This window comes from Doryrhamphus excisus, linkage group LG16 (assembly GCF_037039965.1).
Source record: "Doryrhamphus excisus strain RoL-2023G ecotype Guam linkage group LG16, RoL_Dexc_Guam_v1.1, whole genome shotgun sequence".
Lineage (NCBI taxonomy): Eukaryota > Metazoa > Chordata > Actinopteri > Syngnathiformes > Syngnathidae > Doryrhamphus > Doryrhamphus excisus.
This window is the reverse complement of record NC_136372.1, coordinates 5,369,688-5,394,236: the sequence shown is the minus strand read 5'-3', so window position 1 is coordinate 5,394,236 and position 24,549 is coordinate 5,369,688. Positions and strand designations below refer to the sequence as shown.

Genomic DNA, 24,549 nt, shown 5'->3' with positions numbered 1-24,549 from the left:
GCTTTGTCCGCTTTGTCCCCATTCCAACCTCTAATTGTTGATTTAATAATTAAGAAATAAATAATCTATGATCTATGAATAATGATGTTAATGGGAGTTTGCATATTCTCCCCGTGCATGCGTGTGTTTTCTCCGGGTACTCCGGTTTCCCTCCCACATTCCAAAAACATGCTAGGTTAATTGGCGACTCCAAATTGTCCATAGGTATGAATGTGAGTGTGAATGGTTGTTTGTCTGTATGTGCCCTGTGATTGGCTGGCGACCAGTCCAGGGTATAACCCGCCCTCTCGCCCGAAGACAGCTGGGATAGGCTCCAGCATGCCTCCCTTGTGAGGATAAGCGGTAGAAAATGAGTGAATGATGGCTCAAAATTTGCAACCTCCTGGGTGAGACACAACATCCCAAAGCTGGAAGCATATATTTTTCCGGAATCAAAGACAATCCCTGACAGATTTAAAGATGTATCCCAATACTGTATGGTAAGCGCATGAGCGAAGGCTGCTTTGCAAGTGGAATTTTTTCACCCTCAACCTTGGCGTTCCGCATCTAGCCTTATCACGCAGTAATGAAGGCCATGTCCAAATATCTATCACCTTCAGCAGGCACACATACCAGAGGTGGCACCATGGGAAATGTGCATGACATTTTTCTCAGTGGACACAGAGAAATAAGCAGCGAGTGGGTGCGAGCGTAGACAAATAATCGGCAAAGTCTGTTTCAAAACCCCAAACAGGAGAAAAAGTGGGAGCCATGTGCACAGTCGACACATGAACCTCTGCCACTGCTCTTTCTAGCTTTTGTGGTGGTTGAAGTGGACCCTGTGTGTGGTCCCCCACGTTCCTCTCACACACAGCCTCAGATGAGCACAGTGTAAAGACACAGAGGTCCAATAAACAAGGCTTATTTGATCACATTAGCCTGCCAGAGCTGCCTTTTGTCTTAGTGAGGAAGCTGCTGCCTTTTTTTGCACAGAGAGCAGTCGTCTCCACACAAACGAGAGGGTAGAGGAACAAATCTGCAAATACAAAGTATGACCTCAACCGTTACCGTGGCGAATGCGGGCGTCTGACTTTATGTCTACCGCTCAAACAGCTGCATGAGGAGCTTGTGCAACATGCAGGTGATTGGCTGCTGATTGCGCCACATGGTCCTCATCACTCAGCCACTGACTCAGCCCTTGTGTCCACCGTGGCCTGGGAGACACTGGCAGTGGTTTGCACAGTCTTGCAAACCACAGAGAAAGAGAGAGTAAATGTAATAACGGAAGAAAAATGGACGTACAGCTCGTTTGCCATTCTGCTTTTAGACAGTTGATGCTCCTGTGCAGACGTCAACTTTGTCAAAACACTGCAATATGCACGACAGGCCAGTAGTTGGCGATATAAGAAACACTGTATTTATCACTATAACACTACAAAGCCATGTTTTCAAATGATTGAGTCTGCAGGAACGGTATACAAAACAAAGTGACGTTGTTTGGTCTAGAGCAGGGGTGGGTAAACTTTTTGACTCATGGGCTGCATTGATTTAACAGAACGGGGGGCCAGACTATATATTTTACACGTAACTGTCTACCTGGAATTATTGTATCTGTAAAATTGTCATGCAATCTGCTATATGTGCACTTTGAGATAATTAAATTAAATTATTTTAATTGTGTCCCTTTTATCAGGAGCACTTTGTAAACAACAGACTACATCAAATCACCAAATTGATAAAACAGCTACTTAAACCATCAAAAGGTTGGCTCAAGCCACGATGCCAGGTTGTATATTAAGTTTTCAAAGTGTTTCAAACACTTGGCAGGCCAGATGTGGCCCCCGTGCCGTAGTTTGCCCACCCCTGGTCTAGAGACAGTGCCGATGAGGAAGAGACAGGAAGCAGAACTGGAGGTAGCAGCGATGAGGATGCCGAGGTTCTCATTGGGAGTGACCAGGATGGATAGGATCAGGAATGAGTACATCAGAGGGACATTACATTTTAGAGACTTTGTAGATAGAGTCAGAGAGGCCAGACTGAGATGGTTCGGACATGCCCAGAAGAGAGATAGTGAATATATCGGTAGAAGAATACTGCGTTTAGCGCTGCCAGGTAGGAGGCATAGAGGAAGGCCAAAGAGGAGGTTTATGGATGTAGTGAAGGAGGACATGAGGGTAGTTGGTGTGAGAGAGACAGGGTTGGATGGAAGCGATTGATTTGCTGTGGCGATCCCTGAAGGGAAAAGCCGAAAGAGAAAGAAGAAGTCTCCAAAACTCCTTTTGATGTGTGTAGCTTAAAAGAGTACGGTATAATTAGCTTCTTAGACTGGCTGTATACTGTACCGTTACAGTTTTTGAATTACAACTGCATGAGTAAATAGTCAAAGAACTCCGCATGTCCGTTACTGGCCTAAAAATGAATCTTCTTCGCTCAGTCTGTAATTATTTCCAAGTTTTGCCTCCAGATTGTAAATATGCAATCTGCAGTTATCAACATTGTTTTACTTGTTGATAGTAGGAGAACATGCTATTTTAGTTGACTAACGGTCATAACTTATAAAATTACCTTTGTTACATAACTGTTGTCAATATCGATCAGTTGATATCGCTATCAGTCATGAAGTGCTGGACAATATCGATGTATCGGATATCCTTACAGAGAACCTCTATGTAACAGTAGCTTTCTTTTTAAGGAGTGTGGTCGAATTCAAGCAGGTCTGAAGGTTAACCGTTAAAGGACGTTTTTGTGTTTCCCATAAACTCATTTAAACACCATGCGCTTAAGTATTGCTTAATTTGTGCTTTATATCCTGATTGGAAAGCCTGCCGTTCACCTTAATGAAATACCAGTTTGTAGAGTCTATCTTTCGAAAGTCCATTCGGCTTGAAGGAAACTCTAAACTGAGCCCTCAGATCAGGTGCAAGCCGCACAGTTCTTATTTCCCACAATTGGGACTGTACAGGCCAGCAGCGAGAGCCAGATATCTGACACTAATCACTCATTAGAAGTGTAATGCCATTGTGCACCAGGCTGGTAAGAGGAACAGTGACAGCTGCTGCTACCGCATCCAACTTTGGGATTCTAGGAACGCGTGAACTTCCCTAGAAGACTGAGGTCTTGGAGTGTTGTTTTTTTTTCTTGTCATTCCAAATTAGTGGTGCTGACTCCTTGTTCTATGCTGCAGTTAATGAGATTATCAACACGTGAAATTAGTAGTAGCATGAACTTGTTGTTCTTGTTGCCTTCAAGTAGACCCGCTAGAGATTTGATGCTTTGGTTACACATCAGCTCGGAATTGAACAACATACCATAAACGTGGCATTTTGTGAATGTCTGGAAGAAAGGATCAGAGTTAAGCTAAAGGGGGTGGTTTGGGTCCGGTTTTAATGCAGCACCTGTCAGGGCTCAACTCTGGGCAGCACCGCTATCTGGTGCAGCTGTGGGTCCCATCTCGACTTGGGTCAGGAACAAGACGTAGTCCGTAGTCATCTCCCCTCTTGCTGGCCTCTGGTTGGTTTAACAGTACTCACAACAATGGACCCTGTGAGTGCCCCGATCTCGTCGAGCCTGTAATCGAATGATATGGAACATGGCTGTGGCGAGCGCAGGAATGCAAATACTGGATTTCAAAATATTGCTTACGCAGTAACAGTTTAAAATGTCATAAATGAATCAAAACAAAGCAAACTCACCTCTACTTTTTCTTTCCTGCTTTGACAGCAACTTTTTTTGACTGTATATTTAATACAATTGGCCCTCTGATCAGTTATTCCGAAGTGGTGTGTTTTCTAAGAGTAACCACAAAGACTGAAAATTAGCCACAAAGTCATTTTGTTGTGTTATGAAGTGATGTCACACACTGAGTGCAGTGCAGTGTAAGTGCAGGCCAAGTGTAAGTATAAGGGTAATTATGTCAAAGCCTGCTACATTTAAATGGCTCATTGTGAGCACCCCCCTTCCCCCCTCAAATGGTAACGTATACAAATGCAGTTGTTTGTTTACATAAGAGAAGTTGTTTGTTTATATGAGAACTGAGTTTTGAACCTGAAAACTCAAACATTTTCAAACATTGTCTGTAAACAATGTCCCTGTGTCAATGGTGAACACTGTCGGCTTTGGAAATGGGGGGAAATGAGGACCATGGTTTATGTGAAATTTCTCAAAAATGCAATTTTTGTAATGCAAATGTCCCCTGAATATATCACTAAAAATACATGTATGTTTTCGTCTCTCTTACATAAGCCACGTTTACATGAGGAGTTTTTCTCTTTCTGAATGACCTTTCCAAAAGCAATGGTATACATGGAAAGGAATATTCCAATCGCATGTCTACATTCGCCGCTATAATCAACCAGAATAGTCAATGGGGCATGTGTAGTAAAGCGTAAACACCAACATCACGTGATACCGACTTCCTTGAATTTTTCTTTCACTTGTTGGAATAACTCCGTATTGCCAGTTTTTCCTTCGTCCAGTCTTTAAATTTAGTTTGGATCAAAAACAAACTTTCCGCAGCAGTCCAGTGCCGATTGCTCGCCTCCATTTTTTTAAAATCGAAGAACATCTTGAGCTGCGTGTTACATCATATCTCAGCATTCGCTGAAAGAACGCAATCGGGAACAGGAAAAGATAAAGTTCAATCTTGCTGATATTTTATAATTAAGCTCGGCACGTTTTATAGAGATATGTATTTTCTTTTTTAATAAAACTGGACTTGTGAATGGCATATAGAAGGGTTTAGATTCTGTTCCACAGATGGCGCTAATGCACACGAAAGCTGCTTGCCAACCAACAATAAACAACAGAAGAAGAAAAACACCATGAAGAAGAACGCGCCCTGACAACTCCGATTGAGGTATCTTGTACCCGCTCAATCGGATTGGGGAAAGGAATATTCCACCCCTGTGAATCCAATTATATATTAATTTGGATTGGCACTTTTCTTTCGGAATGAGGTGTATACAAAGGTTACATTTCCATTTGAGCAAATAACCTGAATGGAATATTTGGGTCCATGTAAACGTGGCTATTGAAACACGCCCCTGGTATTTCTCCCTCAGCACCCTTGAGATGGTCAGAATATTACAGTGGTAATGAGACTTGTCAGGGTTGCCTAGAGGCCTCTAACTGTCCATTTATAACCCGATTGGTCCAAAAAAGCAGAGGAAGCAAGAGTTGTACACTTTCCCACAGTTCTGCAGGAGGCCAAACACGACTTCTCCTTTATGACCGCATGGAAAGTGCACCCGCACCCCGCCCCCTCTCTGAACACAGAATGGGTGGACTGGTGGACCGTGGCCAGATAACACAACTTTCAATCTGATTAGCCGACTTGAGGCTACCCACTCATGCTGATAATGGCACATGGTAATGCGTTGGACACACACGTTGGTCATTTGGTCCTAGTCTAGTGCAATTGTACTTCCTGAAAAAATGTACAAATACCACAAAATTGGCTTGTCTCAAAAGACACCAAGCGGTTTGGTTCCCCGTGATATGGTTCAGATGGATAAATCCTGATCAGCCTTGCATTTCCATTGCAGAAATAGATGCCGAAATGATATGCTAAAAGGTATACATTTTGGAAACCATTGCAATAGAAACTATGAAAAATGTGTTACTTACAGAATATTTAGATATAAAAATGTACACAGATATACTGAAAAAAATGTATTTTCTGGACTATAAGTCGCTTCGGAGTATAAGTCGCACAAGGCCAAAAATGCATAATTAGGTAGACAAAAACAAACATAAGTTGCACTGGAGTATAAGTCGCATTTTTTGCGGATAATTTATTTTACAAACTGCTTGACCAAAACAGACATTACGTCCTCTTGGAAGGCAAGTTCTACCAATAAAAGAATAGAGAACAGGCTGAATAGGTGTAAGATATGCTAACACAGTCGTTATTCAGTTACACAAAAAATAAACATGAACAGAAAAGGTATCCAGTGTTTATGTAACTTAAACAGTTTTTTCATTTATAAGTCGCAGGAACAGCCAACCTATGAAAAAAAAGTGTGACTTATAGTCCGAAAAATACGGCATACATTAGTTATAGAGACTTTTGTTAGTTATCAGTTATCTTTTTCACTTTACATTGTGCCTGTTTCTCATTTTTGCAATAGTTTTTTTGTTTAATTTTACTTCCACAATATACTGCGGGCCAATAAGAAACAAACTGTGGGCTGCAATGGCCCCTGCGCCACACTTTGCTCCCCCGGTCTGGAGTGTATCTTCGATTGGAAGAAGCAGCAATGTAAGCCACATTGAAATAAACCCCCAAATTGTCTACATTACTTTTTTTTAAGCTCTCTTGGGGAGATCCCGGTGGCAGGAAGTAACTAGCATGTATACTAACATAGCAGTATATCTTCATTAAAAGAAGAAACAAATATCATTAAATGTTATATTTAATATAATTAAATATCAGCTTCCCCCCTGCACTCCCCACGACTTGGGGAGATCCCAGTAGCAGTTAAGTTTGTTGTTTTGAAGCCCTGAATAAAAGAAGTGAGCGACTCCATTAACATCCATTGAAGTAACTAGCATGTATGCTAACACAGAGTATATCTTCATTAAAAGAAGAATTAAATATCATTAAATTTAATATAATGAAATATCACCCCCCCCCCCCCACGACTTGGGGAGACCCCTGTGACAGTTAAGGTTGTTTTTTGTTGTTTAGAAGCCCTGAATAAAAGAAGCGAGCGACTCCATTAACATCCATTGAAGTAACTAGCATGTATGCTAACACAGAGTATATCTTCATTAAAAGAAGAATTAAATATCATTAAATTTAATATAATGAAATATCACCCCCCCCCCCCCACGACTTGGGGAGACCCCTGTGACAGTTAAGGTTGTTTTTTGTTGTTTAGAAGCCCTGAATAAAAGAAGCGAGCGACTCCATTAACATCCATTGAAGTAACTAGCATGTATGCTAACACAGAGTATATCTTCATTAAAAGAAGAATTAAATATCATTAAATTTAATATAATGAAATATCCCCCCCCCCCCCACGACTTGGGGAGACCCCTGTGACAGTTAAGGTTGTTTTTTGTTGTTTAGAAGCCCTGAATAAAAGAAGCGAGCGACTCCATTAACATCCATTGAAGTAACTAGCATGTATGCTAACACAGAGTATATCTTCATTAAAAGAAGAATTAAATATCATTAAATTTAATATAATGAAATATCACCCCCTTCCCACGACTCGGGGAGACCCCTGTGACAGTTAAGGTTGTTTTTTGTTTTTTAGAAGCCCTGAATAAAAGAAGCGGGCAACTTAAAGTAACTAGCATGTATGCTAACACAGAGTATATCTTCATTAAAAAAAGAAATAAATATCATTAAATGTGATATTTAATATAATTAAATATCAGCCCCCGCACCCCCACAACTCATGAAGTATATCTATCAATTTTTGACAAAAAGTACGTTGTCGTCCTTCTCTCAACTAGCTTCAAGCAAGAGACACTTCCTGTTTGCTAATCTGGTGCTAGCTCTTCTACGTGTTAACCGCTAATGGTTATACCAGACAACAAAACGCAGCCTTGTTCTGGTAAATCCAATAACCATTCCAACAAACTTCACTTTGTAGCGAAGAAGCCGTTTTTACTCTTAGTAACTGTATCTGCTCACCACCTGCTATCATTAGCATAGCATGTTTGTTCTCCACCACCACCAAAGCTTCTTTGCCCACAACATCAGTCCAGCCACATGTTAAAAAGCTCAACATAATCCCCTTTTTTCTTACAAATACCTTTGTCTTTGAGGTTATGTGAGGTTTTTTGGGTCCACATGTTGTCATTTTTCATGCTTTATCCATGTTTGAGGCCCTTAAAAAGAGGTTGCGGACGTGAGTGACGGGGAGGAACTGAGTCTTTTGAGAGGATTTACCGCAAATTAGCACGCTGATTGCAGCTGTGTGATGTGCTGTGCTGCAGCAAAGGCATATAGACAGCCGAGAGTCCGGATGCCCGGATTGCATTTCAGCCGCGCGCACGTCGTATAGATTACATGAATGACATCGGTCATCCGTCACGTCTGTCAGCCATGTTCTTTTTGAAGCTGGATTTGAAGAAAACACAACAAAAGGCCTGCATCGTATTTCACAGCAAGGATCTCTGTTTATGATCATTCAAGAACGAAATATGGGGAACATGGCAATTTAAATCATTTGGGGGTAAAACCGGATTTAAAAATATGTGTGTTTAATCTTCTGTTTGCGGAGTTGGAGGGTACAGATGTTGCAGTAGCTCCTTTGTATGTCATCCCAAAGGTGGTTGAGGGAATTCATCCAAGCCTTTTTGGACACTGCTTTACGGCCAGTGGTCACCAAGCTTTTGGAGGCCAAGATCTCTGGTCAAAGTACAAAGTGATACATATTTAAAGCTTTATGTGTTGTTATTGGGGCTGCATGGTGTACAAGTGGTTAGCATGCAGGCCTCACAGCTAGGAGACCAGAGTTCAATTCCACCCTCAGCCATCTCTGTGTAGAGTTTGCATGTTCTTCCCGTGCATGCGTGGGTTTTCTCCGGGTACTCCGGTTTCCTCCCACATTCCAAAAACATGCTAGGTTAATTGGACTCCAAATTGTCCATGAAAATGAATGAATGAATGAAAACTTGTCTAAGCAGGCTGCACGGCAGCGAGTGGTTAGCACAAGGGCCTCACAGTTAGGAGCCCCGAGTTCAATTCCATCCTCGGCCATCTCTGTGTGGAGTTTGCATGTTCTCCCCGTGCGTTGTTGGGTTTTCTCTGGGTACTCCGGTTTCCTCCCATATTCCAAAAAAAACATGCTAGGTTAATTGGCGACTCCAAATTGTCCATAGGTATGAATGTGAGTGTGAATGGTTGTTTGCCTATATGTGCCCTGTGATTGGCTGGCCACCAGTCCAGTTGTGTACCCCGCCTCTTGCCTGAAGACAGCTGGGATAGGCTCCAGCACCCCCCACGACCTTCATGAAGATAAGCGGTATAAAATGAATGAATTAATTAACACTTTAATATACATTTTCTTGACCTCAAACACAAACTGCATGTCTAAAAAAAAATACCAACCTGGGCCTCGGACATTAACATCCATGCAGTCGCTTTCAAACTCACAGCTGGGATAGGCTCCAGCACCACCCTCGTGAGGATAAACAGTAGAAAATAAATGAATGAATGTAATATTTTACAATATATTTTTGTGATATTTTTACGAAGTCCTAAAGATTGACAAAATGGCTCGTCATCGACTGGTTGGTTCCTCAACCAGTGGGCCGAGGACCACCACCGGGACAAAGATCATTTTGTATGAGAACAAACAAGAAATTACCAAGATAGGTCATCGCAGGCAATCCACAACCCCCTGATTAGGCATAATTGTGGAAATGTGTTATCGTTAAACATATTTTAATGTAATGACAAGAAGAACTCAGTTGGAGGTCGCTGCTCTCAGCAACATTAAGGGCTCCTTCAATGAAACGCATAATAAAAAACAGAACCAAAGTAATACTTCTTGAATGATACTTGCGAGTTTCAGTGACAGGCGCCAGTCCCCTTTAATCAATCGGGAGGGCAGCTGTGTAGCAACAACGGTTACCATCCAGCTGGCTCCGTGTCTGGGAACCAGCGAGGGAACCGCTAAGATGCACTTTGGTCGGACCATTACAAGCCTATGCAAGATGTCGCCCTCCCTCTACCTACCCTTCTCCCTACCTCCCCCCTTTTACTCTCGCTCTTCTTTCAAAACAGACAAAAACACAGCAGATCACCCTCAAATCGTCAACATAATCTGCGGGGACCATTCCAGGCTTTCCTTCCCTCAAAAAAAAAAAAAACAGCATGTGGTGCAGGATTCCCACATTAGAGAGAACCGCATGCGGCGAAGGGCTGCATGTGGCGTTTCCTGCAGATTGACTTTATGTCTTCCCCCTTTTGACTGTGACAGGCTGAATCAATCTAATGTAAATAAGCATGCGTAACCTTCAACAAACGTCTTTGTTGAAAGCGAGAGACGTGCACCAGGAAGATGTAAACTTCCTTCTTTTCTCAAAGATCCTCATGCTTCTCGACGACGGCGCCCGCGGCTCAATGACTTTGACTTCCCACATTTAAGAGTTGCTAAAAAAAGCATCTTCAAATTGCAAGCATGAGTTTCCCCTCTTCACAAACTTTTTCAATTAGAACGGAGTCTGGTACGCTGAGAACGCTCTATTGTGGACGTGCTTCATATTTGCTCATCTCGACAAAAGAGAAGAGACCGCTCTATGGGATGCAGAAGGAAAAACAAGGTAGCCCCTGGCTAACCGTGCAAGGAGGTCAAAGGTCTCATCTCGGAGGCCACAAAGAAGTAGATCCACTTAGGCAAATCACTTCCTGTGAATGTTGACAGAATGGTTAGACTTGAGCCACACAAGACAGGGACAAGAATGGCATTGAGTGGAGCATAGACCTCAACCCAGGTTCAACAAAAGTGACCAAAACATCTCGTCTTCTACAGTTACATCATGACTTGATAGTGTAGATTGGGTAAAGTATGTCCAAAGTGGGGCCCGGGTCCATTTGTGGCCTGTGGCGTTTTTTTTTTTTTTTGGCACACATGCTATAAAATCAGCAGTAATTTTCCAAGAATAAAGTAAATATATTTAAAGGAAAAAGTGGCAATTTTACAAGAATAACGTGCTAATATGAGAAAAAATAACATCAAAGAAAAAATATATAAAATATTTTTAGTCGTATTAAGTCGTATTTTGGGAAAGTATTATGTCACAAGAATAAATACAAAATATTGTTGAATTAAAATCGAGAATGACGAGAAGAACATTTACCAGCAGAAAGTTGAAATTGTAAAAAGAAAAAACTGCAAAAAAATAGCTGTATTTTTTTTACAAGAATAAAATATTAAAACAAAGTATTCTAAAATGAATAAAAGTCACAATTTCATGAGTATAAACTTTTGATATTATGACAAAAAATGATATAATTTTAGTAGCATTCAGTTGAAAATATTGAATTAAAGAAAAAGTATGTTGTTGTTTTTTAAGTCATATTAAGACAAATAAACAAATCAAAATAAATTTGGATTTTTTGGGGAAATTTGATTGATTTGGAAAAAGTTTGTAAAAATTCTGGAAATAAAGGAAAAATATTTTGGGAATAAAGTCATAACTTTACTACATTTTCTTTACAAAGATTAGATTTAATATTTGGAAAGTAAAAAAAAGTGAAAAAAGAGCAAAGATCAATGTTCATAATACTACTACTACTACTACTACTACGAATAATAATATGTATTTTCACCATGATGAGATGTAGTTTTTTCTTGATATACATACTGTGTACTATAACTTCTTAGCATATAAAAGTGATCCTTGCATTCCTTCATTTTTCAGGATGTGGCCTTCGTCTGAAAAAAGTCTGAACACCCCGGCATACGTAGACTGTACCATTTTCAATCAGGGGAATAGAAATTGATTAATTTGTCTGCATTTTACCACAATTTTATGGTATATTCTTCAACAAGGAAATCAGTTATTTAGTGTTTGTATAATCCTGCAAATTAACTAACCAAATGAAAACATTACCTCTAGGCCTCTGCGGTTTTGGGCTTGGTGCAGGTAGTTATCCTTGTGTGGAAGTGTGTCTTAATTAGAAAATTACCTTTTTGTTTAGATAATATGAGTTTTTATATTTACACTACAAACTTTATTGTACCGAGGAGGTGTTTTTTTTTTTTTTCTCCCAATGTTGCGGTATGGAACTGGATCTCTGTGAGATAGTCTGACAGTTTATCCTTCACACTCATCCCAGCAGAGAGTGTGTGTCTATGTATGTGTGATAGGTGTGTTATTGTTGCACTTTCAGTGGAACTATGCGGGCCCATTCAAGGGGGCCTCTCTGATAAAGTTGACATCAGAAAGACGACACTATAACCACAAGTCTTATCTGCTGTGCCGTGTGGAAGGCCCACATCAGGGTTCATGGAAGTGTGCGCACACCTAAAAAAAAAAAAAACGTCTTTAGTAGTAGACGTGACAGATTAGAAGGAGACATCAGGGCCAAGAAGTAAGGTCAGAGTACAGCTGGATATATTTTCTTGGTTTCATAGGAACTTGTCTAATTATGAGCTCGGGCGAAAATGTCAGATGTGGTTTGCTGATGCAGCAAGAACATCTGGTTGCAGAGGTTGGAACAGCATAAATATTTGGACGTGATGTGTCTCCGCATTCACTGATGACTGGGAGAAGTGCTCTGATGATCATATCTCTAACATCTATGACAAATTACAGTACTTTTATGAGTTGAAAAGGGGAGAAAGTGTACATTATGGCACGCAAAAGTTCGAGTCTAAGGTCCCATCATAAGCAAAAAACACAACTAAAACTTATTCATTCATTTCCCACCGCTTATCCTCATGAGGGTCGCAGGGGGTGCTGGAGCCTATCCCAGCTGTCTTTGGGCGAGAGGCGGGGTACACCCTGGACCGGTCACCAGCCAATCACAGGGCACATATAGACAAACAACCATTCACACTCACATTCATACCTATGGACAATTTGGAGTCGCCAATTAACCTAGCATGTTTTTGAAAGAAAACCCACGCGTGCACGGGGAGAACATGTAAACTCCACACAGAGATGGCCGAGGGGGGAATTGAACTTGTGTCTCCTAGCTTCGAGCCCTGCATGCTAACCACCCGTACATTAGATAAACAAACTTCATTCATTCACTTTCTACCGCTTTTCCTCACGAGGGTCGCGGGGGTATACTGGAGCCTATCCCAGCTGTCTTTGGGGAGAGAGGCGGGGTACACCCTGGACTGGTCGCCAGCCAATCACAGGGCACATATAGACAAACAACCATTCACACTCACATTCATACCTATGGACAATTTGGAGTCACTGATTAACCTAGCATGTTTTTGGAAGAAAACCCACGCATGCAAACTCCACACAGAGATGGCCGGGCGTGGAATTGGACTTGTGTCTCCTAGCTTCGAGCCCTGCGTGTGTTCATGGTAATGGTAATGGTTTTATTTCATTTGAACATGCATCAGATTACAATTGAATGCATCACATAATCAGTTCACAGTTCCACATGTCCAAAAGGAGTAGGAAGAAGCAAAGCTTATTAAATCCTACCCCTCCATCTGGTACTTTTACAATCGGTAACATTTGTTCACTTCCTGCTTTCTTAATATAGTTTTTTATTTATTTTTTAAATTTTTTTATTTAATGTTTTTTTCATTTTTTTAGACAAACAAACTTAAAACAAAAAAAAAACCCAACAAAAATCTTTTTAAACTAAAAAAAAAAGATTAGATAAACGCTAAATATAAAATTCTGGGGTTTTAAGGGGTACCTGTCCGCTATGTAGCCTCACTGGATACTGATTTAGGTACAGTATTATGATATAACAATATGTATCTATTCATTTTCTATGCCGCTTATCCTTACTAGGGTAACAGGGGTATGCTGGAACCTATCCCAGCTGACTTCGGGCAAGAGGCGGTGTACTAGGGGTTGGCCAAAATATTGCTAAATTCTATTATTTCATTATTATGTTTTATTTTTACTTATTTATAGTGATTTTATAATTATTAGTATATAAATGTATTTAAAAATGTATAGTACGCAGCAACAACATCCTAATAAGAGTAATTTATACAGACAGATCTGATGCCATAACTTTTCCCATTGGCCCTCACCAGAAAAACAAGTCATGCAATAATTGCTGTAATATTCCGTGATGAAGTACGGAACGTTGAATAATTGAATGTATGTTGAGAAAGTGCCTTTGATGACATCTTGTCGGGGCTTGTAGCTGCGTCAAAAGTGTCACCTGTGCGTTAGTGACAAGCTCTTACACGCTTTCTGCCCCTGAACGCATCACACGTTTGAGTGCACATCTGCATGCAGGTGTTTCAAAGAGGGGAGGAGAGTTAATTTATATAAGTTTAAGTTTATTTATATAAGTGTTTAACAAATTACAAATGAAGCTTGTTTTCATGCAAATTTTCTTCATGCTTGGATTTAAAATATTTCTGCAGCCAAATGAGGTCATCAGAAAGTGCGGACACACAACATTTGTTGATTTTGGCGGGCAAGTCATTCATCAGAATGAAACCCAGTGCTACGTAGAGTAGAATTTACTCAGCTTGTTTGTGCTTGTAAAGTTTCGGTGTCACACCCACAATTTGAAAGTGAAAAAAAAAAAAAATCAAGTTACAACTATGTTTTTGGCCCTTGGCAGTTGGTTGTGAGAGCGGAGTTTCTATCCCGGGGGTCTCTCCCACGCCCCCCCCCCACTTCCACGTTTTACAATCATCTGTTTATGAACATTCATAAACCATAGCCGAGTTTGAATGTTGCAGACACTTTTCGCAATCGGCCCCAAATATGGGAAATCAGTCATAGCAACATAAATGGAAAAAAAAAAAAAAGTCAAATTCAATGACTGTCCATACTTGTCATTGTCAGCATGGGGACACACTCCTCCCCAACTCACCCGCGTTCTCATCGGCCAAAAACAACTGTGCGAGTTGTTCTCTTGGGTTTTAATAATTGGAGAAAAAATAAATACATGAAATAAACCCCAAATTGTTGTGTGGGAGAGTTGAAAATGCCCCAAAATAGTCTTTCGTCAGGCGGCTGGAATGACCGTCTGCATCCTTTCACCATACATGGGCTTGTTCTGTGGAGCCAGGCCGCTATGACAACTTCTTTTTCTGTGTGCACACTGAACACAACAGGTGACACTGTTTTCTATCAACACTGTATGTTTTAAATATTGCAAACGGCAACCATTACAACCATAATACAATATTTACATCATTTTTTTGCTACACTTATGTCCGTTTCAATGTTGGTGGGAATGGTTGTTTGTCTATATGTGCCCTGTGATTGGCTGGCGACCAGTCCAGGGTGTACCCCGCCTCTCGCCTGAAGACAGCTGGGATAGGCTCCAGCACACCCGCGACCCTCATGAGGATAAGCCGCATAGAAAATGGATGGATGGAGGTTATCTGGTACCTCTAAATTGTCCATAGGTATGAATGTGAGTGTGAATGGTTGTTTGTCTATATGTGCCCTGTGATTGGCTGGCGACCAGTCCAGGGTGTACCCTGCCTCTCGGCCATTATGACAGCTGGGATAAGCTCCAGCATACCCGCGACCCTCGTGAGGATAAGCCGCATAGAAAATGGATGGATGGAGGTTATCTGGTACCTCTAAATTGTCCATAGGTATGAATGTGAGTGTGAATGGTTGTTTGTCTATATGTGCCCTGTGATTGGCTGGCGACCAGTCCAGGGTGTACCCCGCCTTTCGCTTGAAGACAGCTGGGATAGGCTCCAGCACCCCCGCGACCCTCGTGAGGATAAGCCGCATAGAAAATGGATGGATGGAGGTTATCTGGTACCTCTAAATTGTCCATAGGTATGAATGTGAGTGTGAATGGTTGTTTGTCTATGTGTGCCCTGTGATTGGCTGGCGACCAGTCCAGGGTGTACCCCGCCTCTCGCCTGAAGACAGCTGGGATAGGCTCCAGCATACCCGCGACCCTCATGAGGATAAGCCGCATAGAAAATGGATGGATGGAGGTTATCTGGTACCTCTAAATTGTCCATAGGTATGAATGTGAGTGTGAATGGTTGTTTGTCTATATGTGCCTTGTGATTGGCTGGCCACCAGTCCAGGGTGTACCCCACCTTTCGCCTGAAGACAGCTGGGATAGGCTCCAGCATACACGCGACCCTAGTGAGGATAAAATAAAGTGAGGCAATCATTTGCCACATTTTTTTTTAGTTTATAAACTCAAACATTTGAGTATATCAGAGCTTTAATATTTGGAGTTGATATACTTTTTTAATTTTGGGGTGAAAAATTTCACCGTACAGATCTATCTGATGTAATGGATTTAATTGATTCTTGGTTTGATTTATACATGTTTTTTTATAAGTAACTACGAATTATTTTAAGTAGGTTACACAAATCTACAAAAAGTTCATATTAATCAAAAATTCCAGGTTAACCCTTAGATGCACGAGTGACTGGACCCTACACTCTTCCACAAGTGGGTTAAAAATGACCCATACTAGAATCAATACGTTTTTATGCCAATTTTGTCATTTTGGTTAGGAATAATCACTTGCATGATATTTAGTATTATATTTAGGAGTTGATAAGAATCAAAGGTTCCTATTGGATTCCATAGAAAATGCATGCAGGTCATTTTTGACCCACTTATGGAAGGTTGGGCTAGTAACACAAAAACAAAAATTTCTTAAAATGTATAAAAGTTAAGTTAAAAATGTGAAGGTATGAAATCAAAAACATGTTTTTTGAGGAATACCTGCAAAATGAAATGATAAAAAATTTTCATTACAAAGATATTTCAAGAAAACAACCTGACCGGGTCATTTTTGACCCACTTATGGAAGGTTGGGGTAGTAACACAAAAACAAAAATTTCTTAAAATGTATAAAAGTTAAGTTAAAAATGTGAATGGTATGATATCAAAAACATATTTTTTGAGGAATACCTGGAATATGAAATGATAAAAAATTTTCATTACAAAGATATTTCAAGAAAACAACTTGACCCGGTCATTTTTTACCCACTTATGCATCTCAGGGTTAAATAAACTGAAAAGACAGATAATGCAACTGGCAATCAACATTTATAAGTAGAACTTTTAAGAAAATTTTAAGTTAACTATACTTCTACCAATGAATTATTTTGAGCATTCGGATTTACAGTGTCTTAAGTTGTATGTAAACTATGTTAGTCTTACTTAACATAGACATAGTTCAATTTAATCAAAACATATTAGTTAAAAGTACTCAAAATGGAACAACATGTTAAATGAACTTGACATAATTAAGTTATTAGAACTTTTTAAAGAATTTTTGAGTATGCATAACTTCATTTATTGAAGTACTTTGAACATTCAGGTTTACAGTGTAGACATCTTTTCCTAAAGCAGATGTGAGTGGTCGACATATCGCAACAGGTTATGTAGCACGGTTCTCGGTAGTTCATGAAGTAGTCATGCTGCATGGAGAAGTTAAACAACTACACACACACTGCACTCTCTTATTCTGGACAACAGAACAACTGACTCACAAGCACAAAGTGATCAAGTCCAGACGCACTCGCTTTCGTCACTTTAATCTCGCTGTGGCGGTCAGTGCTTCCTTCTGAAGGTTTCTTTGAACTCCGCTTTCCTTCATGCTTAGCGTCTTTCCTCCAGACTGCAACTGCACACCCAAACTACAAAGAATGTTTTTTTTCTTTCTTATTTAGCCACCGTAGCAGTTTTCAGACATTCATTCATTCATTTTCTACCGCTTTTCCTCACGAGGGTTGCCGGGTGGGCACAGCCAATCAGCCAATCACAGGGCACATATAGACAAACAACCATTCACACTCACATTCATACCTATGGACAATTTGGAGTCGCCAATTAACCTAGCATGTTTTTGGAATGTGGGAGGAAACCGGAGTACCCAGAAAAACCCACGCATGCACAGGGAGAACATGCAAACTCCACACAGAGATGTTGAGGGTGGAATTGAACTCTGGTCTCTTAGCTGTGAGGCCTGCGTACTAACCACTCAGTCGCTATGCAGCCTGCGTAGACAAGTTTTTATTCATTTATTCATTTTCTACCGCTTTTCCTCACAAGGGTCGTGGGGGGTGCTGGAGCCTATCCCAGCTGTCTTCGGGCGAGAGGCGGCGTACACCTTTGACTGGTGGCCAGCCAATCACAGGGCACATATAGACAAACAACCATTCACACTCACATTCATACCTATGGACAATTTGGAGTCACTAATTAACCTAGCATGTTTCACACAGAGATGGCCTAGGGTGGAATTGAACCCTCGTCTCCTAGCTGTGAGGTCTCTGCGCGCTAACCACTCGACCGCCGTGCCGCCAGTTTTCAGACAATCAGCGTCAAAACCCATCGTTCTTTTTCCAAAATGAGTCGATGACGCAACATTTTGAGCTACATTTAGCAAAGCAAGGTGCAACAATAACAACATGAGCCATGTCATGTACAAAAACCCGGTTAGTGAATTTGTCGTTGTGTCTATCGCTAGGTCGCTCGCCTGCCTCCGATCCGCAGCAGATGTGGGCCAAGTGATACAAAAGCATGTTAGAAACCAAACGAAATTGTGGCCTGGCACTAAAGGACCATAATCCTGAGATCCTGGACCTTCTAATCTGCAGACGTTTAGTAGTGTTGGCACGTAGCTGAGCTGTCAGCTTTATGGGAGAGAGATCTGGGTTTCATTTGCAGAAAAGAGGGCCTTGCCAGAACTTCGAAAGAGAAGGGTAATAGAAAGAGAGAGAACTTTTTAGTACTCCTCGGTCCAAATAGTACAGTTAGGAACGAGTACAGAGCAGGAAATGAGTAGTTTATTATACATGTCACCCACACAAAAGTAACACAACACCAACTGAATGAACGATCAGCAAGATTTCTATATCAACAAATATTTTCTCACTCTCAGGTTTGTGTGTCCAGACTTGTACAGATTGGAGGAAGGCGGGAGGTTGAGGGGGGGATTGCGAGGAAAGTGACAGCTAACGGTTGGTTTCTGGTTCTGCGACTGACTAAGGGTTAGAGTCAAGCCGAGGCCTGCCCGCCCGGCTCGTCTTTTTAAATCTTGAGAACCAAGAAACCACCGCAGGCTGACTGGGCTGGTTGGGCTGGCTTGCCTCAGAGCGTGGCGGCTCTTGCTGGAAGCCATTCCCATCCTACTCATCTGTTTATTATTTTCCTTTGCGAGGGCCTGTACGCCTCACGAGGAAGCGGGGGAATAGGTCAAGATGAGGAAATAGTCTCCCATGTTTCTTTGACAACTCCTCAAGAGACCGATTTGATGGGTTTTTGAAGGAAAGCATGCTTACATCCGATGTGAACACAGAAACATGTGTCCCTCGGTAATGGCTTTGGATTCAAAGTACTCGTATAATTGTAGCACCTCAATACACTTCAATATGGAATCAGTCAAGTTTGTAGTTTGGACCCGGAACACACCCTAAAACGGGGTTGAGTTTGGGTGAGAATTAGTCCCATACCAGCTGGCACTGACTAGACCAGGGGTGCACAAACTCCGGGCCGGGGGCCACATCCGGCCCGCCAAGTGTTTAAATACAACCCGTCTGTTCTTTCCAAAGTATTGAAACTTAACATACAACCTGGCATCATGGCTTGAGCTAACCACCTTGTACTTCAGTACGTGACAAAAAAAGGAAAAAAAACTTAAACTATATTAGGAAAGCAGGAAGTGAACAAATGTAACAGTTACTGATTGTAAAAGTACCAGATGGAGGGGTAGGATTTAATAAGCTTTGCTTCTTCCTACTCCTTTTGGACATGTGGAACTGTGAACTGATTATGGGATGCACTCAATTGTAATCTGATGCATGTTCAAATGAAATAATACCATTACCATTACCTCTCCCTAGCCACATGTCTGCACGGCTTTGCCAAAAGTGAACAGTCGGCAAGTCGTGACATAAGGATATTTTTACTGTACCAAATGACAGCTTGAATCAATTTGATTGTTTCATCAAATTAAAAAAAACACATCAAAAGAGTCCAAATGTGGATGGGCTCATTTTGCAGGAGAAATGATTAAATGAGATGGAAAACAAGCAGGCTGCACATGTTGTAAAGTGCGTTATTTGTAAATTTATATTCTATGAATAATAACAAAGCCATTCTTATGCACAGTTAAAAGTGCAAAAATACCTCCAGTGAAAGAATTATATTCCGTATTATTGGCATGTTCCTTTTCTCCCACACCCATTTTCCCTGACCTGCTGCAGAATAGACTAACTGTGACATGTGCCAGGGGTCATGTCTGCTATGAGTACAGTGCAGGACCCCACTCATGATCACCCACTCCCCTGAACATAAGCCAGAAAAGAACAGAGTGATGTGTTTGGTCCGTGGTGGGAAAAGCGTCCCCTGGAATGTGACTTTGAGAGGACTGTGTGGGACTGGTAAGAGGGTCCTCGCTTTTCCGTCACAAGGCTTCCCCTCTTGTGGCTGCGGAAAGGTCGGAGGTCGCTTGAAAGGAGTACCCACACATAAAAACCTATGGCTGATGCAGGAGCCTTCGGGCAGTGGTGGAAACAACTGTCTACACATGCAGGGAAATATTTTCAAAACTGTCAGAGAAAGAGTTATGCATTTGGGGATTTCATACGCTATTCATGTGGAGAAGAATGATGTGATAGCAACAGCTGTCTTCTCAGGCATGCACAACAAGGTGCTCAAACATGAAGCCAAGAACGTGATAGCTGAAAAGTAGGAAGTGAGCTAATAAAGCTTGTCTTGCTGGACCAGTCTTTGAAGCATTCCTGCACTTTTTTTTTCCCTTCCAGGATTAAACCCTCGGTTTTCTGTTTCTGCTGACTTGGGTCTACTGTCCTTTCAGTGTTTGTCGATACAATGACCACATCACTACGAATGCTGTACCAAGCCATCGATCGCACAGTCCATCTTTCTCTCAACTCTTTTGGGTTATTGGTTGTGTTGTAGTGGTTCACATAGTCTAGGGTCGCATTGATTTAACAAATTACACATATAATTCTAACAGTCCACCTGGAATTATTGTATCTGTAAAAGTGTCAACAGCAGACCACATCAAATAATGCTAATGGTAATGGTTTTATTTCATTTGAACATGCATCAGATTACAATTGAATGCATCACATAATCAGTTCACAGTTCCACATGTCCAAAAGGAGTAGGAAGAAGCAAAGCTTATTAAATCCTACCCCTCCATCTGGTACTTTAACATCAGTAACTGTTACATTTGTTCACTTCCTGCTTTCCTAATATAGTTTTATTTATCGATTTTTTAAAATTTTTGTCACATACCGAAGTACGAGGTGATATGACCATCCAATGACATAATGGGTACCATAGTAAGTGTCAATATAGTGATATGTATAGCACATCATGACTGGTTCAAGACTCTTCATCCTTGTATTTAGCAAACATCAACTGCTTGTATTGTTTCTTGAATTGGCTCATCGTTGTGCATTGTTTGAGGGTCTTACTCAATCCATTCCATAGTTTGATTCCACATACTGAAATGCTATGGCTTTTGAACGTAGTCCTAGCATATAAGTGTTTCAAATGTAGTTCTTCCCTGAGATCATATTTCTCCTCTCTTGTAGAGAAGTATTGGATGACATTTTTAGCTAATTGGTTATTTTTAGCCTTATGCATTATTTTAGCTGTTTGAAGATGAACTATATCAGCAAGTTGAAGTATTTGTGATTTTAGAAATAAGGAGTTAGTATGTTCTCTGCAGGCGGCATTATGAATTATCCTTACTGACCTTTTTTGCAGTACATTTAGTGAATGAAGATTACTTTTATAGTTATTAGCCCATATTTCCACACAATAAGTAAGATATGGTAGAACCAGAGAGCAATAAAGACTGTGGAGTGATTTCTGATTGAGAACAAATGTACAGAGGTTTACAAAAAACTTAATGAGCAGATGAGATAAAAAAAAATATATAGATAATAAATAAATAAAAACTGGAGGAGAGTACATCCACCACAGGAAACATATAAGTAAAATAGAGTGTAATTTGCTGTAGTTAAAAAGACAGACACGGTGGTGTTGGTGTTGGTGGGGGGGTGGGGGGTTGGGTAGATAAGGGCCACGAGGGAGAGCGGCCAAACGACAGAGGAGTGTTTGTGTTCTGATTAGGCTGAGCCAAATGCAAGCGGCTCACCAATGGAGATAACCAACAAAGACGTCTCTTCACTGGGGACAAATCGACGAACATCTTTTCACGGTCAATAGATGGAGGCATTCTTTTGTTTTGATGAGGGAAAGCAGCAGGAGGAAGAGGACGAGGAGGAGGAGGAGGGGAGTGAAAAAAAAATCAGCGGCGGTGAATCAATAGACGCGGCACACAAAGATGCCCTTCATCCAGCCTCCAATGAAGGCCATGATCAAAATATGCATGCTAGCTGCATGCATAAAAAACATTGTACTTATGTTTGATTTAATATTGTACATCGTTTCACTTTAAGGCAGGGGTCTCAAACACGCGGCCCGCGGGCCAAATGTGGCCCGCAGGACGCTAGTTTAGGCCCTCGCCTTGATATGAAAGTTTAATGTTAGTGTGGCCCGCGCAAGTTTGATATGGATGCTGTATGGTATCATGTACCCAGAAAAAATTATTACGTTTGATTCATGTTCATGTTAAAAGTTAAATAACTGTTAATACTGTTAATTTTAATCTGAAAAAATTATTTGTCTACCCACAAACTATATGTTGTTAAGTTTTTATTATTTGCCGTTTGATTATTATATTTATATTTATATTTATATTTATATTTATATTTATATTTATATTTATATTTATATTTATATTTATATTTATATTTATATTTATTTATTACTGATTGATTGATTTTCTTTAGTCTTGATTTGTTTATTTATTTTTCATCTTATTTTGGGGAAAAAAATATTTAATTTTTCTGTTTTTAATAAAAGCGTTTTTGGTTTTTTTTTTTTTGGGAAAACCTGATGCGGCCCAGTCTCACCCAGACCCTAGCTCCAGTGGCCCCCACGTAAATTGAGTTTGAGACCCTTGCTTTAAGGCATACAATTAAATGTAAAAGCAGTCTGCTATCCTTTCTGAAGGATGGAGGGCCAGTTTTGAGTTTGTATTGAGACTGCGTGGGGCCCCTTCAGCCCAGGTGTGGTGTTCAACTCTTGGGTCTTTGCAGGAGATTTGAAGCATCTGGAAGGAGGTGGGTGTTGATAGAGCAGAGAAGAACTTTAGGAGGGTAATGGGGGAACAGGTGTTTGAGGGGCCTGGGGGTGCTGACAAGTACAGTGTAACTTTAAAGGTCTGCTAATTAGATTGGATTTCACAACACTTTTTAAAAATCAGATTAATCACCGTTTTTTGAAGTAATCGTGACTAACCATCATTGGCAATAATTTCTGAAATATGCCCATTTTGACTGTATTTAATTTATAACAGTATTGGATCAGTAGTGGTTCTAACTATTGGCGTCACTGTGGCGTCATTCAAACCAGACCGCCACTATATAGGATTATCTATATTATCTATATTTGTATTTGTATGCCAAATAAAGTAAATATGTCAATCAAGCTAAAATATATCCCACAAGTCTAAAAGTCTATGTCAAACACTTCTCTTTAGTAGTAGCATAACATCGGAACCACTTTAAACCGTGTTATTATGAGCAATGAGGGGTGGCGTTCAAAGACGTCATGTCATTAACGGTTGCGCGCGCAATATGAAACCGTGCCAGGTAGGCACTCTGCGGCGAGTGTCCGCTCAGACTGTTCTCGCGAGAGCACATGTTCACGCGATAACCAAGCCGTATACAGGAAGTTCTTGTAAACAATCATGGTGTTTGCCGGTACAGCTGCGGTGTCTTTTTTTTTGTGCCTTTTGACTTCATACAATGAGTAAGTACAAAAGTTTATTATTATTAAATTGACCAGAGAGTGCTTCGACGTCTGTGACGTCTTCGGCGCCCGACAAAAACAATTAGAACCGGATAGGATTCTTTCCTTTTCCTGTACGGCCGCTGCAGCCGGAGTTGCACCACATGGACTTGGTGTGAGCCTACAAGAGGCATTTTAATCTTACGGAATGCTTCCGGCAGCTAAGATGGAGCCACAATGGATCCAGTATCAGCCCGGGGTTAGGACTCAAAGTAATGTAAATTGAACTACAGTAGTCTGTCATCATAAAATTAGCTGTACAGTCACATTTTTGAGTAATATTTTGACTTGTGAGCGTAAAAAGAAGTATTTCTTTACCTTTAAGCAGTCTTTTAACTAAACAGAATGAAAGGGCCTGCGATTGGATGGCGACCATCCAGGAAGTACCCTGCCTCTTGCCTGAATTCGGCTGGGATAGGCTCCAGCATACCTCCCCCAGTGAAAATAAGCGGTACAGGAAATGAATGGATGGACTATGAACGTAATAAAAGTTGCAGTTTTTCACGTTAACTATGTCACAAGTGCTGTATACTGTGTGTATATATATATATATATATATATTCACACAGAAAGTGCCATTTTTTGCCTGAAGGCAGCCTTGTTTTTCAACCATTAATTCATTTTCTACCGCTTATCCTCACGAGGGTCAGGAGGTAGGGTGCTGGAGCCTATCCCAGCTGTCTATGTGCAAGAGACGGTGTACACCCTGGACTGGTGGCCAGCCAATCACAGGGCACATATAGACAAACAACCATTCACACTCACATTCATACCTATGGACAATTTGGATTCGCCAATTAACCTAGCATGTTTTTGGAATGTGGGAAGAAACTGGGTTACCCGGAGAAAACCCACTCAAACCAGCTCTATAAAGCCTTCAGAGTCAGACTACCAGCCATCCATAATCCCAGCCTTCTCAGCCAATCAGACGTTTGAAGAAAGGCACACTGACAAATGGCTAAAAAAGTGGAATAGTACATGCATACTGTTCATACACTGTAATCTAAAGTGAATACCAATATAAACAAGCTTTCTATTTCATA

At 40.8% G+C, this 24,549-nt stretch overlaps 1 protein-coding gene and 1 long non-coding RNA gene across 3 annotated transcripts in view; both read left to right on the top strand.

The window, feature by feature from the left end:
* LOC144901868 (uncharacterized) overlaps positions 1 to 21,846 on the top strand; it is a 75,966-nt gene extending 54,120 nt beyond the window's left edge. The window contains exon 3 of the long non-coding RNA XR_013630001.1: positions 21,722 to 21,846. This is a non-coding gene — a long non-coding RNA (uncharacterized LOC144901868). The remainder of the gene's footprint in view (positions 1 to 21,721) is intronic.
* Positions 21,847 to 23,374: 1,528 nt separating this feature from the next.
* Positions 23,375 to 24,549, top strand: part of col5a3a (collagen, type V, alpha 3a) — a 94,778-nt gene continuing 93,603 nt past the window's right edge. Inside the window, exon 1 of one of the 2 annotated variants that reach the window (XM_058050242.2) lies at positions 23,375 to 23,467. The gene's annotated coding sequence lies outside the window, so the exon portion shown is untranslated. The remainder of the gene's footprint in view (positions 23,468 to 24,549) is intronic. The other variant, XM_058050243.2, reaches the window with a different exon arrangement.